Raw genomic sequence first — 17,109 nt, 5'->3', positions numbered from 1 at the left:
TTTTCTATATTTTTCTATAACTGAACTTAATTTCTGTTTTGAAACCTGATTCCTAAGAGCAACAGAAACTCAACTTTAGGGCCAGCCTTGGTGGCCTAGTGGTTAAGTTTGGTGTGCTCTGCTTCAGCAGCCCGGGTTCGGTTCCTGGGCACAGACCTACACCACTCCTCTGTCAGTGGCCATGCTGTGGTGGCGGCTCACATACAAAAAAAGAAGAAGAGGAAGATTGGCAATGGATGTTAGCTCAGGGCAAATTTTCCTCAGCAAAAAAAAAAGGAAACTCAACTTTAGTCATTTAGGGTCAACACTCTTTTGCTAATATTACAGCTAAGTTCTAAGGGGCTAAGGTAATGTGAAGAGTCTGCGTTAGGAGGAAGATGAGGCGTAGTCAAAGCTTAATGCTAACCTGCTAAGGGAGCTAGGAGGAGTAGATGGACTCCAGAAAATTTATGATAATTCTCTTAACCCTCCCTGTCTGTTCTTCCACCCATCGCAAAATAGGGAGGCTGAAGTTTATTGATCAGAAATGCTTTTTTATGTTATTGTCATTTCTCATCCTCAGAAGGTCAGGATCAAAAGCTTAAGAAAGACACCTGATTCTTTCCTGACTTACAGCTTTGGCTGAGATTCAGAAAGAGCTGAAAGTTACCTCAGAATGTCACTATTTCAAATTTAATACTCATTTATAACAGTTTTCTTATGCTTTACTATCTCAAGCATTATAAAAGTATTCATTTAGAGTATTAATGTATATTGAATAATATATTAAGATTGAGCAAGTCTTCAACAATTGCTGAACATCTCTTATGTAATGAGAACTTTACTACCTACTTTATGCATAAAATATGTTTTTTCTTTATCATAAATCAAGATCATGACAAAGTGTTTTCTGATTTGTGAATACTTTTACATGAAAAATCTTGCAAAGTTACAAAAATTAAATCACAACTGAATATATATTTAACAAATAATTCGTATTGAAAACAATAAACATGTTAAATCCAGATTGTTTGGTTCCCTTTGGATCCAAAAAAATATATCTACCTTAAAAGAATTTGGCAAAGTGACAACAAGATTCAAATGACAGCTCTCAAGTGAGAAAAGGCTGAGAGGCAGATTGATTGTGGCATTAAGACTTGAGCTGGGCCTCCAAAAGAGCACTGGAATCTACAGCAAAGTCATGGGCATGCTTCTCTAAAATGCAAATTCCCCAGTCCCACTCCAGAAATAATCAGGGCTATTTTATGTGCTCCACTGGCCATAGGCCTCCCAAACTTTCGAGGCTCCACCTTCGTTGTATTAAACATATTAAAATGTACCCATACTTTGCCTTAAAGACGTGAATCACGTTGCAGTTTGCTAGTTTACGTAACATTGCTATTTATGCCATTAGACTTTTATTGATTTTATTTTCGCAATTTCCCTTCTGTATTTCGAAGCCCCTTTTTTTTAATTTAGGCTTTTTTGGGCTATTGCTTATCTGAGAGTCAATAGGTACTGTATGTATTGTGTCTGATGTTTTAAAAGACATCACGGAGAAAATGAAGATGAGATTATGGAATCTGCATTTATAGCACATGCCCCAGTGATTTTTATGCACACCAGAGTTTGAGATAGAAGTGAAGCTGATGAGGTAACAAAGGCAAAGGTATGATCAGTTTGACCAGCAAAGAATGTTCTGGAAGGGATGAGGAGGGATGTAAGTTCTAATATTTTTGCACATGCCTTCCAACTTTCCTTTACCTATTGCATGCAAAGCATGTACTTGTTTAGCAAATGATAAAGGGATTAAAACAGGTGCCCTCCCTAGAAAGGGTTGCAAGTTTCCAATTAAAACACCAGGAGTAGTTTATACACATTTATTTAAAACCTCAGGTGAAGCTCTCCACTCTCCCACCTTTTCTTCAGAACTTTTCTGGCTACTTTCCATGCATGTGTCAGTCAATAAGTAAAGAACTGAAATCCCTCTAGAGTTGATTCACCAGTTTTCCTAAACATTTGCTTCTATTTTTCTCTTATTAAAGTCAGCTGTTGTTCTATGAGCCTCAGCTGGGGAACTCCTCCTCTCCCAGGGCCCAATCAGAGTTTCACTTCAATTAGCTTAATTGGAAGACGACTCAACCAAATTTCCAATTAAAGTTCTAAACGAGCTATTAGAACAGACTATTTTTGTCTTTTCAGAGAAAGCTTTCCTAATATTCATTTTTTAGAAGGTAAACTCCTTAAAGGAGAAAAGGTGAGCACAATCAGATCAATTACCATTGTTAATCATTCCTCATAGTAAAGAAGGGTCTTTTCACGTAGGTAATTTGGAGGTAAGCCATTTATTCATTCTTTTATTAATTTTAATTTTTATTAAATTAATACACGTATGTTGCCTAAAATGTCAAATAGATCTATAAAACTTATAGCAAAAACCTTCTGCTCCACTCCCATTCCCTTACCCAGAAGGTAATCCCCTTCAGCTCTTCCAAATAGTTCTTCTAGTATTCACTTCTACATTTTAAAATATGCTTATATTAGGTTGAGTCATAAGAAATTGCCATTTTGTAGGTGAAAAGTGGTTAATATCAACAATTTCAGGTGGTTCAACTTAATACTACTATTTCTTGGGTTTACAGTTTTGAACGTTGTCTATTGACTTCCCATTATGGAGAAGGATTTAGATTTACTACAACACCCCCAACACATACACACACACACACACACACACACACACACACACACTCAATATTTCCCCATCCTTCCAATATAGTCATAGCACAATTAAGAGTTTACATCATTACCCTATGCAAATATTTCTCACAGTTGAACCTTATACCATACTATGATTTCATTTATTTTCTTGTTCAACTTTGTTTTTTCCTGAAATTAGTAATTGCCTCATTTTTTTTTTTTTTAAGTTTGCTTAGTTTTCTATATATGTCTTAATTCAGCCACAAACTTCCTGGCATGACTCTTAAATTTCTCTCAACCATGGAAGGTAATCTATCAGTTTTCTTTTGCTTGCAGTATTACTCCAGAAACTCTCCATCTCTCTGATGTCATGAATAATTTTTTTAAACACTTTCTTCTGCTCCCTGCTGCTTATCTCTATTTTCTCTGAATATCTTTTCTCTGTTTGCTTTGGTCTTTGTCTTCCACATTAGAAGTCTTCCTCAAATGTCTGGCAATCCTTAGCTGTCTGTTCAGAGTAATAGCGAGATAGCGAAAAGCTAATTAGAATCACTAGGTGTCAGCTGGTGGGCCTTACCATAGGGTGATTGAAGGAAACTGAGGGTTTCACAGGAGCACCCAAATGTCATTCACAAATCTTGGGTCAATGAGCTTCCACTGAGAGGATTCCTTCAATCTCCTCCTGGGGGGGCCAATCCTGGCTGCCAATATTCAGAGAGTTTTACAGGGGGAAGAAACTAGGGGAATCTCAACGTTCAGAACACAGATTTTCATTTAATATACCTTTGGGGTACAGCTTTCCCTCTGACCTCTACTGTACCTGTTGTTCCTGAGTGCGGGATCTCTCTGATTCAGCTGTCTAGAAAGTAAACCTCCTGCCCTCTGCTGGGATGGGGAAAGAATAGTGCAAAAAGTCACCTGGATGTGCAGAACAGGGAAGAAGATCTGCGGTCTGACTGCTTCTGATACAGATTTACAGTCAATCTGTTTCCAGCCACACCCCACACCCTGGCAATCAGAGGTACCTGGCACCTCTAAGTCTTGACCTTGCCTGAGTTTTTCTTTATGAATCAGCTTGTTTCTTATTAGATTTCCACCCCATGCTAGACATTAGGCTTCAGTTTCTCCATTCTGCTGAGTTGCTAGTCATTTATCCTCCTTTCATCTTCTAAATTCATCAATCAGTGAATATGGATAAATATTTATTGTGATAGATATTTGAGACTACAACTTTGAACATTACAGACACTTGGGGTTTACAGTCTAGCAGAAAAAAAAAGCCAGATAATTAAATAAACAATTATAGTAACGTGCTATGATAGAAGTATGAAGGGGCTATGAATATCAATCATGGCTTCTGAGATGAATAAATGATTATGCTAAACAGTTAAAAAAAAAGAATCAGGCGTGAGATGAGAGAAAGAGCATCCAAACAGAATAAACAGCCTATGAGAAGACTCACAATTGACAGAGACCAGGGCACATTTAGATAACTTGAGGAGTTTGGTGTGAGTGGTGCATAGTGCACGGGAGAAGAGTGCTGAGGTATGAAAGGCGAGAAGAATGAAGACAAGGTCATGAAGACATTTTAAAGAGTTTGGACTTTATTCTAGAGTGGAAGCCATTGTAAGATTTGAAGAAGGGGAATGACACGATAAGATTTTCTTTTGAAATATAACTCTGGCTCTAGTGGGGAGAAAGGCTTAGAAAGGAGATGGAATTACTAGCAAAGAGACACCATGGGAGGCTAGTGTAGCATTCAGACAGGAGGTGAAAATAGCCAGGACCAGCACAGTGGTAACAGCAATTTTATTTTTATGTCCATGGATTCATGAGAGACTTAGAATGATTTTGCTGATTGACTGGATTGTGGACCATCCCCACATGTTTCTGGACTGAGCACATATGTGGCTTATGGTACCAAGAGGGTCCGGGAAAAGGAAAGTTTGTGAAAGAAAGACACTCTGTTCAATTTGACCATGCTAAGTTAGAGGTATTCATGTGACATTCAAGAGGAGAAGTCAAGCAGTAGTTTAATATATGGATCTGAAGTTTAGGATAAGCAGTTTAGGGTGTAGATGTAGCTTTGAGAGCCAGCAACATCTATAGATATCAATTTCATGCATAGGAATGGATGAGACTGTGCAGGGAGAGTCTGTAGAGTGTGACAGGAAGAGGGACAAGACAAACCTATCGGAACACCAGTATTTAAGGAATAAACAAAAACAAAAGAACCTGCTATGTAGACTGAGAAAGATCTTCTCAAGAACTAGGAGGAAAGCAGGGGAGTTGTTTCCAATTCAGGGAAAGAGTTATAATAAGGATGGAAAGGTCAACAGTAACAAATGTCACCCATGGGTCAACTAAGAGAGGTCTGAAAAGTTTCCAATGGACACAGAGAAAAGGAGGTGGGAGATGACCTTGGCTATAGCAATTTCAGTGGAGATGGGACATTAGCCAAGTTGTAATGGGCAAGAATGTGAAGTCAGCAAACTTTGCCAACTCTCTCCAGAAGTTAAGAAGTGGTGAGGGAATATGATGGCGAGGATGTGACGTACTGATAAGATGATAGATTTGGGGTCAGGAGGTTCTGGAGTTTCTGCAGAGAAGCAGGCATAGTTACCTCTATGGAGAATAGGAGACAAATGACTGAAAAGAGAAAGTTTTCCAGGTAGCAGTAAAGTCCAAGTTGGTGATCAAGACTATGAATTTGTAGTAGTTCCAATCTCTAGCCTGATGTGATTAAACTTTGAATTATCTCTTTTTTCCCAAAAGCCTGAAAGATGTAGTGTGATATAAAGCCATTCACCTTTCCATCAAACTTGTAAGCTACATAAAATTTAGAGAAATAGTAACACTGTATTTTATAGAACAATTCAGTGACATATTCAGCAGTGTTAAAATTTCAATTTTTTGGCAATCTAGTTCTCAGTTTGGAAGATCACGTTTCTTCATAGAAAAAGCCTTTAAATGATTCTCTTAAACAACTTATTTGATTATTCTTCCTCCCTTAGTTTCAAAAGCTATTCATTAGGTCCTTAGAGAATGAGAAGATTCCTATACATGCAAAATCCCCCCTTCTAATCATGGGATCCCAACGTTGCATTACACTGACACCTTTTGTTTTAAATCTGTATGATTATCTCAGAAAACACATGACTCTATCATCAAGTCAGGCTTATCTCGTTTCACTTGGAAATTTTTTAAAGCATTGGTACTCAGATTATCCTCAATCAAATTTAGTCTAGGTCTTCTTCTTCCATGGAAGAGTCTTTTTAAAATTCTCCATGGTTATTGGTGAGTAATATATAATGTATCTTTAGGGAGACAAGGTTGTTAAAGGTATGCCTGGTCGTGTTACTACTGTACATAAAGAATAACTTTCAATACCATTGACAATAATGAGTCCCCTTTGTTTCTGCTTTGTTGGTAAAGTCTTCTAGGAAATGGTACACACACGGTCAATATGATACGTTATACATCTTTGTTATCCATCAATGTACCTGCTGCGTTATGTACACAGTAGGCTCCCAATGAATATTTATTGAATACCTGAATGAGTGAATTTTATATCTTTGAAGAAGAGTTATTCTTTAATATATATTCTTGAGGAATGTCAAACTGTGTCTGAAAGTAATCAAGTGTGACAACTGTAATATTTTCCTAAGCTTTTGTACCTTAAATTTTATATGCTTTCACATTCACTTCCAGATAGCAAGTGCATAAAGCATTTTTTCATGTTTGCAATGATCCCACATAGTCAAGATTCTCAGTGTGGAGCTATCACACACACTGACCTTGAAATCCCCAAGTGCAATATTGGATGGTGACTCAGGAAAAGACATTAGATTTTTTTTTTTTTTTTTTTTTTTTTAGCGTTGAACATTGCAGCTGGGCTTCTTAATAAGGAGAATAAAGGTTGAATACCTGGGGGACAAGTGTTATACACACACTGAAAGACAATGCTCATCTCTTCTGAATACTTGATAATGGAGAGGAGATGGTGCTGAACAAGCAGAATGTTCAGGACATTAGTGTGGACCATGGAAAAACACTGCACAATCAAACTGATGGAGAAAAGTCTCACCCAGCAGCATTGAAAATATTTTTTTTTTAATTTCAAAAGTTAGGTAATTTGTTTTAAAGATTTGAGATTAAAATTTCTTTCTGAATTTTTGGCTCTTTGTAAAAAGAGAATGTTGTTTTTTGAGTTTGGCTAATTAATTCTATTGGTCTATTGTTGGGGTGAGGGTGTGACAAAGAAAGATAATCAAGGCACAGCACCAGAAAGTTTGAGCTTAGAAAAAACATTTTTTTAATCACTGCTTTAAAGAAAAATTGTGATTTTCCAAATGAGGGTTAATGAAATAGATAACTTTTTACGTTTAAAAACTATTTTATTCTAAGTTTACTCTCAATGTCCCAAACATCTAAGACATTTAATGTGGGTTTTGCTTTTAGGACACTCGCGTACTATCTTCTCTTTGTTTCTGCATCCATTTATTCAATTGCTTCTAAAAGCAATTTGTCGTGCACCTGCTCCATGCAAAGTTCTTTGCAAAGCCATGTCAGAGATAAAAAGAGAGTAGGATTCTTGTTTATCCTGGAAGAGTTGTTAAATATTTTTATGCTGGGAATGGCTCAGCATTGTTCATTAAAAATGGTTATATATACTCTCACCAGTTAGAAGAAAAAATTACTCTGTTCCTCCAGCTATTCTACCCATAATGGATGCTTTTCTAACTAGTCTGTTTTGTGGCTTGAGTTAATAGACTCCAGAGGAGAAATTAATATGCTACCTCTCCGTTTCCAGAATTGGATGCATTGAATCATGATTCTAAGTATTTCAAAGTCTTTTACTTTGCATTATTTTGCATAGAGTGAGGAAAGAAAAAAGGTTTACAAAAAGTATTTTTTTCCATTGGTAGTAAAATTTTAAAATTTGAATACTAGTCCAAATTACTGGTGTCCTTTCTTTATCATATGAATTACTAATTCCTTTCTTGAAATTAGAGGGAAAATTATTATAAAAATTAAATATTTAAGCATTTTTATTAGTGTAAAATAGTATTTGATATAGCTAAATAGATATCATCATTTGATATGCTTTTTTTATTATTAACTTCTTGTTTCTATATTTTCTATGGAAAGCTTTGTGTTTTCTTTGATAATTTTCAAATATGGAGGAAAACAGTACATCTTAATTGTGTTGATAAAGCAGTGTTTTTATTATAATTTTCATAGCATTCATTTGATTAGACAAAATTATGTTACCAACAAATCTGCATCAAATATTTTTCTCAAGTATCAAAATAACTCGTAATTAGGGAGCATGCTTAATTATCAGAGTTCGTCATCCTTTGAGAATGCATGTTATATCTGTAAAACCAAATGTGAGAATAAAACACAAGGACAAAACACAGGATATAAAACCCTGCATTTTTAAAGTTGATTTAACATTATTTGAATTGTCTATTGTGAGTGAGATATTCACTAGAAATAGAAAAAAATTAATGACTTTAAAGTGTTTATAAGCTGCTTAGAGAAACAAACAGGAAAACCAATGAATATAGTAGCATTCTTGTAGACGCCTGTTGAGGCATCTGCCCAGCCTTGATTCTCTGAGGACTGGCAATCCCACCCCAGCACAACTGGGGTCTCCTGGCCATAGCAGGTTAGACAAATGCTTTTGGTAGCTCAAGTCTTGTTTCTGTTACTTTATAGAGTTACTTATATAGTTTTGTTTCTATTACTCACCCACCAAAATGTTACTAAGAAAAACTATAAAAGTGGTAGTTTGGTGTGAAAACAATAGGCAATTGTCAGATCCAGAGCTCAAATGCCCGGGCTCTGACCCTGCTCAAACGCCAATACGCTGGTAGCAGAAAGAAGTCCATCCTATCATCCCACATCCAACATAGAGGAGATGCTCTGACTGAGGGGTAGCAGCTGGCTATTGCAGATCATGTCCAAAGCACCGAAGGTGGAACGAAGACCCTACGCTACAAGCTACCAAAGCAATAACAGCTCCATGAGGGGGCCTGCCCATTCCTCAATGTTACCTCAGCACAAATGAAACCAGCTGAGACCTTCACATCACATCACTTCCCATTCCCTCTCTCAGCCAGGTGTAAGGCTGCCACTGCAGGAGCGGATGGAACGAGTTCTGGTGTCTGTCACCTCACAGGCTATAGATGGTTGTTATGAGAGGTTCGGGGATTCGATCGGAGACGTAAAAGACACTTTCCACTCCAAACAAATGGACCGAAGGTATATTTTATTATATAGAGGATAGTAAAGGTGACAGTCTGCAAACAGATCTAAATAGGTCAAATATTAAGAGGGAAAAAACATCAGCCCGACTGGAAAGGGAAAACACCCACATCGGCTGAAGAGAAATGACACAAATCAACCAGAAAGAGAAACACCAGGTTGACCGAAAAGAGAACACATCAAATCAATTACTTCACATCAAATCAAAAACTCACAATATCCACGCCCCACTGCCGGGAGAGTCCTGTCAATCGACGCGGCTGGGCAAGGATCACACATCCTGGGCAAGGTGTCCCTTCCACAGGTGGAACTCTCACTGGGTCTCAGTTTCCAGCAGTTTTTATACCATCAGTAATTTTCAGAGTAAGCAATTACAGAGTTTGCAGAGCAAGCATTTAGTGTTCCCATGCACAAAATGGTTATCAGTGGCGTACGTGCACTGAGCCCCCTGGCTAACGTCCCAGCCCAGTAGTTGTGTACGTGCATTGTTCTCTTTGGTTATCGTCCCAGCCCGGCACAGATGGCCAGTCCATCCCGTGCTACGACGCTCCAAGAGCCTTGAAATGTTACAACTTGCAACTCTCTCCGTGGGAGAAAGGCCAGTTCCCGGGAAAAGGCCAGTTCCCACCACACAGAAAGCAGCTTTGTATTTCTTTTTGTGCTGGTGGCTGTAGGTCAATGGAGCGGCCAAACATGGCTGTACTCATGTCAAGACAATGGTAGACGTTTGGGCAGCTGTGAAAAATAATTGCTTCAGGCTAAATAATTGCTTCAGGCTAAAGAACCATTCCTGGCATAAAAATGCAAGGGATGGCTGCACAGCTGAATGTCTTGTCTTATGCTAAGTGCCCTGCTCCCTGGTGCTTGTGAGGACGTCCTTCAAGGGAAGGTGGCCCGTTCCACCCACCAAGGCGGGCCATGCCTTACTGGGCCTGATTTACTAGCGCTTTCCATTCCCATATAAGCACTTCCCAGGGCAAGAACAGGCCCCACATGAACCAGTTCAAGGCCATTTCAGTAGCACCTAATAGACCAAAACCACCATCTCTTCGCATTAGCCTTTCACATCTCTCTCTGGTCTCAAATCAGCGTTATGTGAAAAGACTTGTTGCCTTCCCTACCATTAGACATTCATCAGATCAAGCCTGTAAACCCCACGGTCTCCACAAACTCAAATTTCAGTGAGAAGAGATAGAGGAATGATTAGATCATCTTTCCCAGACAAATCTGAGTTTCCTGTGGACATTGCCCCATCTCTGCTCCGAAGCTGGTTATACCCTAAGACAACAACAAAGACTGAGCTGTACATTTGAACCTGGACTAGATCCTCTCTAATGCACATCTGCATGACCCTGATCTAAATCCAGGGTCTCTCTGCCCATTAGGGAAGTGGTTGGCAGGGTCTGTCAGTGATGAAGGGAAGAAAGCCCCTATTAAGGCATCCAACTATCTAAGAATGAAGAGGACCCTGTGAGAGAAGTGTCCATATCTAATTCATAAAACACTTTCTGGAAGGGAAGATGTGTGAATTGAGTTTTAAGGATGAATAGCAATTTTCCAGGCAGAATTGACAGTAGTCTTCCAAGCAGCGTGGTGAAAAAATATGCTTCATTGTAACAAAGGCAAGTAACTTAGTACAGCTAAAGCCAATGATAAGTGTAGGAAAACTTCAAGCTGGAAATACTATGCTAAGGAGTTTGAATTTTCTACTGAAGGCTGGAGGATGTCCTTGAAGCAGTTGAAATCGAAGAGTGACATAATCAAATTAGGGATTCAGAAACTTCAAAACACAAACAATGTAGAGAATTGAGTAAAGCCCTGAGTTAGGAGGCTATTATACTAACTTAACCAAGGAATAATGAAGGTTTCTAAATAAGACCACGTGATGAGAACAGAAAATAGGGGACATATTTTGGATGGCCTTTAGAAAGAACTTGTTGACTAACAGGGTGAGGAAGAGAGAGAAGTGGAGGCTAAGAGGACTACCAGCTCTTTCTGGTCTGGAGACTGTGAGGACAATGGACAAGTGTGGAGGAAGAGTTAACATATTTTCGTTTAGCCACTCTTTGCGAAAGCATTGCAATATTCCCTGACCTCTTCCCATTCAAAATTTATTATCAGATTTTTCTTTGGAACATATTGAGCTAGTGGGCAATGTTTATATATTAGTTTTCCATAACTGTGTAAAAATTACTACAGACTTAGTGACTTAAAACAACACCCACTTATTAGCTCAGAGTTCTGTAGGTCAGAAATCTGGCATGGCGTGCCTGTGTTCTCCGCTCAGGGTCTCACAAGGCTGAAATCAGGTGTCAGCTGGGCTGAATTCTTATCTGGAGGCTCTAGGGAAGAATCTTCTTCCAAGTTCATTCAGGTTGTTGGCAGAATCCAGTTCCTTGCAGCTGTAGGACTGAAGTCCCCAATTACTTACTGGCTGTCAGTCAGGGGCTACTATCAGCTTTTAAAGGCCACCTGCATTCCTTGGCATGTGGCACCTTCCATCTTCAAAGCTAGCAAAGGTGTGTTGAATCCTCATGCTTCAAGTCTGACTTCCTCTTCTGCCACCAGCCAGAGAAAACTCTGCTTTTAAAAAGCTCAAGTGATTAGGCACATTCAGATAATCTCCCTTTTGCCATACAACATAACACAACCATGGGAGTAATAAAAGGGGACAAAGGTCATGGGAGCCATCTTAAAATCCTGCCTAAACACCTTACAAGAATGAAAGTAAAAGAAGTAATTTTCCTCCAAGACCATGGTAATGTGAAGAGGGATATTAAGATCAGAATAGAGAGTTGAAAAAGCCAGAATGAGAGAGCCAAATGGAGAAGTCAACAGGTCTCCAAAGAGAACATCCAAAAGCAGAAACTAAAACAAGGATATGAACCCAGAAGAATAAAAGCCAGGAGTACAACAGTCCAATGAGTCAAGACAAAATTGAAAAAGAGAAACTTTAGGTAAAATGGTGGCTTGAGCAAAGTTGTCTAACCTTCCTCCCAGACCCTTGTTACGATGACACAATGATTTTGAAAATATTGAAAAAGTTATATCAACCCTTGGACTAGGGAGATTTCCTCCGCATGTCATAAGAGATACTGTATCTTCAGAGAGATACAGTAGAGATGGAACCAGATGAAGATAAGTAGAGGGGGTCTTGGGGAAGTCCCAACAACATCCTCCAAGTTTGAAGGCTGAATGTTGAAGAAAAGAATGGACCATGGAGCAAGCAGGAAGTGTGTCACAAGGGAACCACAGTCATTTGGAAGCAACTGTGCTGTGAGCCCAAGAGCATGGGTAAACCTACTCAACAGAGAGTTGGATAGTAGCTGGACTGGATGACAAGATGGATAGAAGAAACAAGAAGGACACAACTCCATGGCTTGAGCCTGGATTAGAGGTCAAACCACACCAAAAACTAGACATAGATATTTGGCCCCTGGAAGACAGCAGAGATATAGATAAATGAAATTTATAGAGATAAATGGAATTTCTGAAAGAGAGACTAGAACAAATGGAACAGAAGCAGGCTCAAATAAATACAGTCAGGCATTGCTTAACGACAGGGATAAATTTCTCACGTTCACAGAAATGTGTCATTAGGCAATTTCACCTTTGTGTGAACATCACAGAGTGTACTTACACAAACCTAGATGGTATAGCCTACTACACACCTAGGCTATATGGTACTAATCTTATGGGACCATCGTCCTATATGCAGTCCATCATGGACCAAAAAGTCATTAGGCGGCACATGGCTGTAATAGAATAGCTAGCATTTATTGAGAGCTTACTGTGTTCCAGGCACTATGCTAAGCACAGAACATATATCATCTCTACTGGCACTCCTTTCATTGTTCTTGGGGACAATCACAACCTTGTCGGTGACTCATCCAACATTCTGCCTTCTGAATTCATAACCAGTTCACTTCTCTGAGCTGTCGTTATTATTAATCTTGGGTGATATTAACATTGCAACTTCTGCTTCCTTCTTGTTTGCATTTGCCTTGGTTTGTTGTGGGTTTCTTTTAGGGTTCTTTTGGAGAGGGAAGGGGAGCGGAGGGTTTCATCCACCTTTAATTTTCAAACTTGCTGTGTTCCTTCGTTTGAGATGTGTCTCTTGTACATTTCATCTTGTGGAATTATGTTTTTAAACAATAGGAGGTAAAAGATTTCTCTTTCTTTCAACAGATTTACTCCATTTACATTCATTAATCTGATAATATCTTTAGCCTTAGTTCTATATTTTATGATTTTAATACATCCATTGTTTTCTCTATTTTCCTATGTGATCTGGGTTTCTCTATTTCGTTTTTGTGTGGTTTGTTTATAATAAATTTTTGGTTTTTAGATTTTACACTTTTGAATAATAAATTTAAACAAATTTTAAAATTTATTCATCAACTTTAAACAGTATCTACAAACTTCCTCTAAGGAAGATGAGGAAATTATCATACACACTTCTCCTCCCAAATTTACATACCCCTCCACATGCTGATTTGGTTGGTTATATTGCTATTTTAAATTGTTCTGGTGTTATCTTTATGCATTAAAATAATGCACTTAAAACCTTCATAATTTGAATTACCAGTGTTGTTAGAATTTCTTAAGCTCCATAATGAAATAAGAGGAAATGAGGAGATGAACACGTCCTCCCATGTCTACTTCTTTCTGACCTCCTGATTATTGTACTGAGGTCATTATTTCTACGTTGTTACAATTTATAAGCTTTACATCCTCTTCTAATGCCATAATTCCCAGGTGTTTAATCTAGGTGCTATATTTAAATAGTTTCAGTACTCATATCAGTATTCCCGTTTTTCTACTCCAGAACTCCTTATTTTTGTTTATCTCTTATCTCTTGGTTGGCTGTATTTCATAAGCAAGTAGATTTTTTTTTTTTGCCAAAAAAAGCTAATGAGTATCATATTTCCTGACTTCTTTTGTGTGTCAAAATATTCTATTTGTTTTGTATATATTTGAATGACATTTAACTGAGTATTAAAATCTCAGAGCACACTTTCTTTCCCTGAAGACTTTGTAGTAATTGCCTTACCATTTTCTAGTATTATTGCTATGAAATTTAATGCCAACTTGGTTTTCCTTTGATATAGGTGAATTACTTTATTTTCTGGTTTGGTTTTTATTTATTTATTTTTGTGGAGGGATAATTGACATATTACATTAGTTTCAGGTGTACAACATAATGATTCAATAATTGTATATATTTCAAAATGAACACCACAATACATCTAGTTAACATCTGTCACCATACATAGTTACAAATATTTTTCTTGTGATGAGAACTTTTAAGATCTACTCTCTTAGCAACTTCTGAATATTCAATACAGTATTATTAATTATAATACTGTACTATATAATGCTATACCTATATACCAGGCCAGCCCTGGTGGTCTAGTGGTTAAGATTCAGTGCTCTCACCACCATGGCCCAGGTTCCTTTTCCGGTCAGGGAAACACACCACCTGTCTGTCAGTTGTCATACTGTGGTGGTTGCATGTTGCTGTGATGCTGAAGCTATGCCACTAGTGTTTCAAATACCAGCAGGGTCACCCACGGTGGACAGGTTTCAGTGGAGCTTCCAGACTAAGACAGACTAGGGAGAAGGATCTAGCCATCCACTTCCAAAAAAATTGGCCAGTGAAAACCCTATGAATAGTGGCAGAGCATTGTCTGATATAATGCCAGAAGTTGAGAGGATGGTGCAAAAAGACCAGACAGGGTTCCATACACAGGGTCACTAGCAGTCAGAATCGACTTGACTGCACTAACAACAAATTATTAACTATAGTCACCATGCTGTACATTACATCCCCTCTGGTTTGGTTTTATTCATTAATTCAACAAGTATTAGTTGGATATCTACTACGTAATAGGAACTATTCTAACTGCTAGGTCTATATCAGGTTTTTTACTCTTTATAACCAGCAACTTGACCATTATTCGTTGTCCCAGGACATAAGGACACGACGTGACCCTTCAATGCACAGAATCGTCGTCTTTTTTTTTTTTGCTGAGGAAGATTCACCCTGAGCTAATATCTGTTGCCTATCTCCCTCTATTTTGTATGTGAACCACTGTCACAGCATGGCCACTGACAGACGAGTGGTGTAGGTCCTCGCCTGGGAAACAAAACCAGGCTGCCAGAGTAGAGTGTGCCAAACTTAACTACTAGGCCACTGGGGCTGGCCCGGAATAATCTTTTTTATGGCAGTGAGTGTTTTCTTTTTAACCTTTAAAATATAACTGGGGCCCCATGAATTCTGTTCTTTTTTTTATGGAAAAGTATTTGAAATTTTATTCACTTCATGATTTAATTCATCTTCTGATGTGTGTGATCCACTTGTCTTTTTTAATGTTTCTTTCCTCCACTCACTCCACCTGCATTTTTCTTTTTGTTTTTCTTTTCTTCTTCTTCTCTCTCTTTTTCAAATATCTATACGTCTATGCTAGTTTCTTTCTAATTATGACTCATTTTTAAATGAGGGCAGCTCTATCTTGTTCAGCTTTTTGCTCAAGAAGGAAAGAGGGAGAGAGCCAGGGTCCCAGGACCCTCATTTCAGCAGTGCTGTCTCAGATGACGTTCTCATCAGCTCTGCTGTGACTTTCCTTCAAGCACATGTCTCCTGCCAATGACCCGCACTCCTTCTGAGAGGGAGCAGGAGGTTTTGTGGCTCCTGGTGAAGCCACATAAGGCTCAAGTTCTCTGTGTGGTGACTTGACATTTACTTTCCTTCTCCTTAACTGATGTTGAGCCACTGATGGAAGCTGAATCCATGCCCAGCAAGAAATGCAGCAGGGCACGGAAGGGAAGAGTACCGGCTCTATAACTGACGAGTGAAACTGGGATAACACTAGTACCCTCATCATAGGTTTGCTGTGAGGATGACCTGAGTCGGCACATGTAAACCATTCAAAGCAGTGCCTAGCACATAGTAAGCACTCAATATTGGCCATCGTTATTGTCAATATTGTTACTAGTGGAGTTACTATTCCCATTATACGCCTCCAGGAGGTTTCCTGAAAAGTTAATGGATTTTTCTCCTTCCCATCCCATCTGGTCTGCAGTTCCTCAGTGTGGGATGTGGAATTAATGGTTTCCAGTAAGGGATAACTGGTGTAGCCCTTCCAAGCTGCACCACCCACTATTGGAAAACTCTGCAGTATGTATGTAGACTGTCCAATGTGAATCTACTTTTATCATCCTCCTGGAATTGGGGTCACATGTCCCTATATTTAGAAGCAATTCTTCATAGTTTGGGGTTGTGTCTTTCTCCCGGTTTCGTTAAAGATGGACTTTTTTGTTAGAATTTGTGTTGCTTTCAGTTGATATTAGAGAGTGGAGCTTAATACAATTATCTTGGTGCTGCAATCTTCAAGCAGAAGCTCTTAATATTTTTAAATCCAGGAATATTTTTAAATAAGTAAGAGAATGGATGAGCTCCTCTTTTTCTCCACTGAAGTTTAAATATGAAGACATTATAAGAAGGATTTAAGAGTTAATGCAATGTTCCTAAAAGGGCTGTTTAAACCTTAAAATCAGTCCCTAGGGGAAATTATTAAATCTTTTCCAATTTTGTACTTGTGACTAAATATTTTTTTATTTAGAAAATGGTTTTGCATTAGAAATGGAAATAGTTATAAAATCTTGGTAAATACATTTCAAGTTGTTATTTAAAACTTCTGTGAAATTTCAACTGAATATAAATAGATACTTTTTTTATATTTATGCATGTAAATATATATACATATCTATATAGTATATAGTACTATAGTATGTATATTTATACATATAAGTATATATATGTATACATAACTATATATAGTACATAGATTCTATGTATCTCTGTATGTGTCTGTGTATATAATGTGCATATGTATATGTATACATGAATATAGATATTCAAAAGATATATTCCAAATTATATGAATCTGGTTTCAATCCATTTTGCCCAAGACAGAGTTTGAATTTTATGGATTTTACTTTCCCTTTTAGTCTGTGTCTTACTTAGTATATTAAGAGAAGTAAAATAATTAAACCAGTTAATGGTTGTTATTTTTCTGATGATGCTGATGCTGATGGTGTTGATTTCACATTTATAGTATGCTAGGCACTATGTTTGTAAATTATTTCATTTCCTTT

Source organism: Diceros bicornis, chromosome 20 (assembly GCF_020826845.1).
Source record: "Diceros bicornis minor isolate mBicDic1 chromosome 20, mDicBic1.mat.cur, whole genome shotgun sequence".
NCBI classification, from domain to species: Eukaryota; Metazoa; Chordata; class Mammalia; order Perissodactyla; family Rhinocerotidae; genus Diceros; species Diceros bicornis.
The sequence above is the reverse complement of the archived record's forward strand: the minus strand, read 5'-3'. Positions refer to the sequence as shown.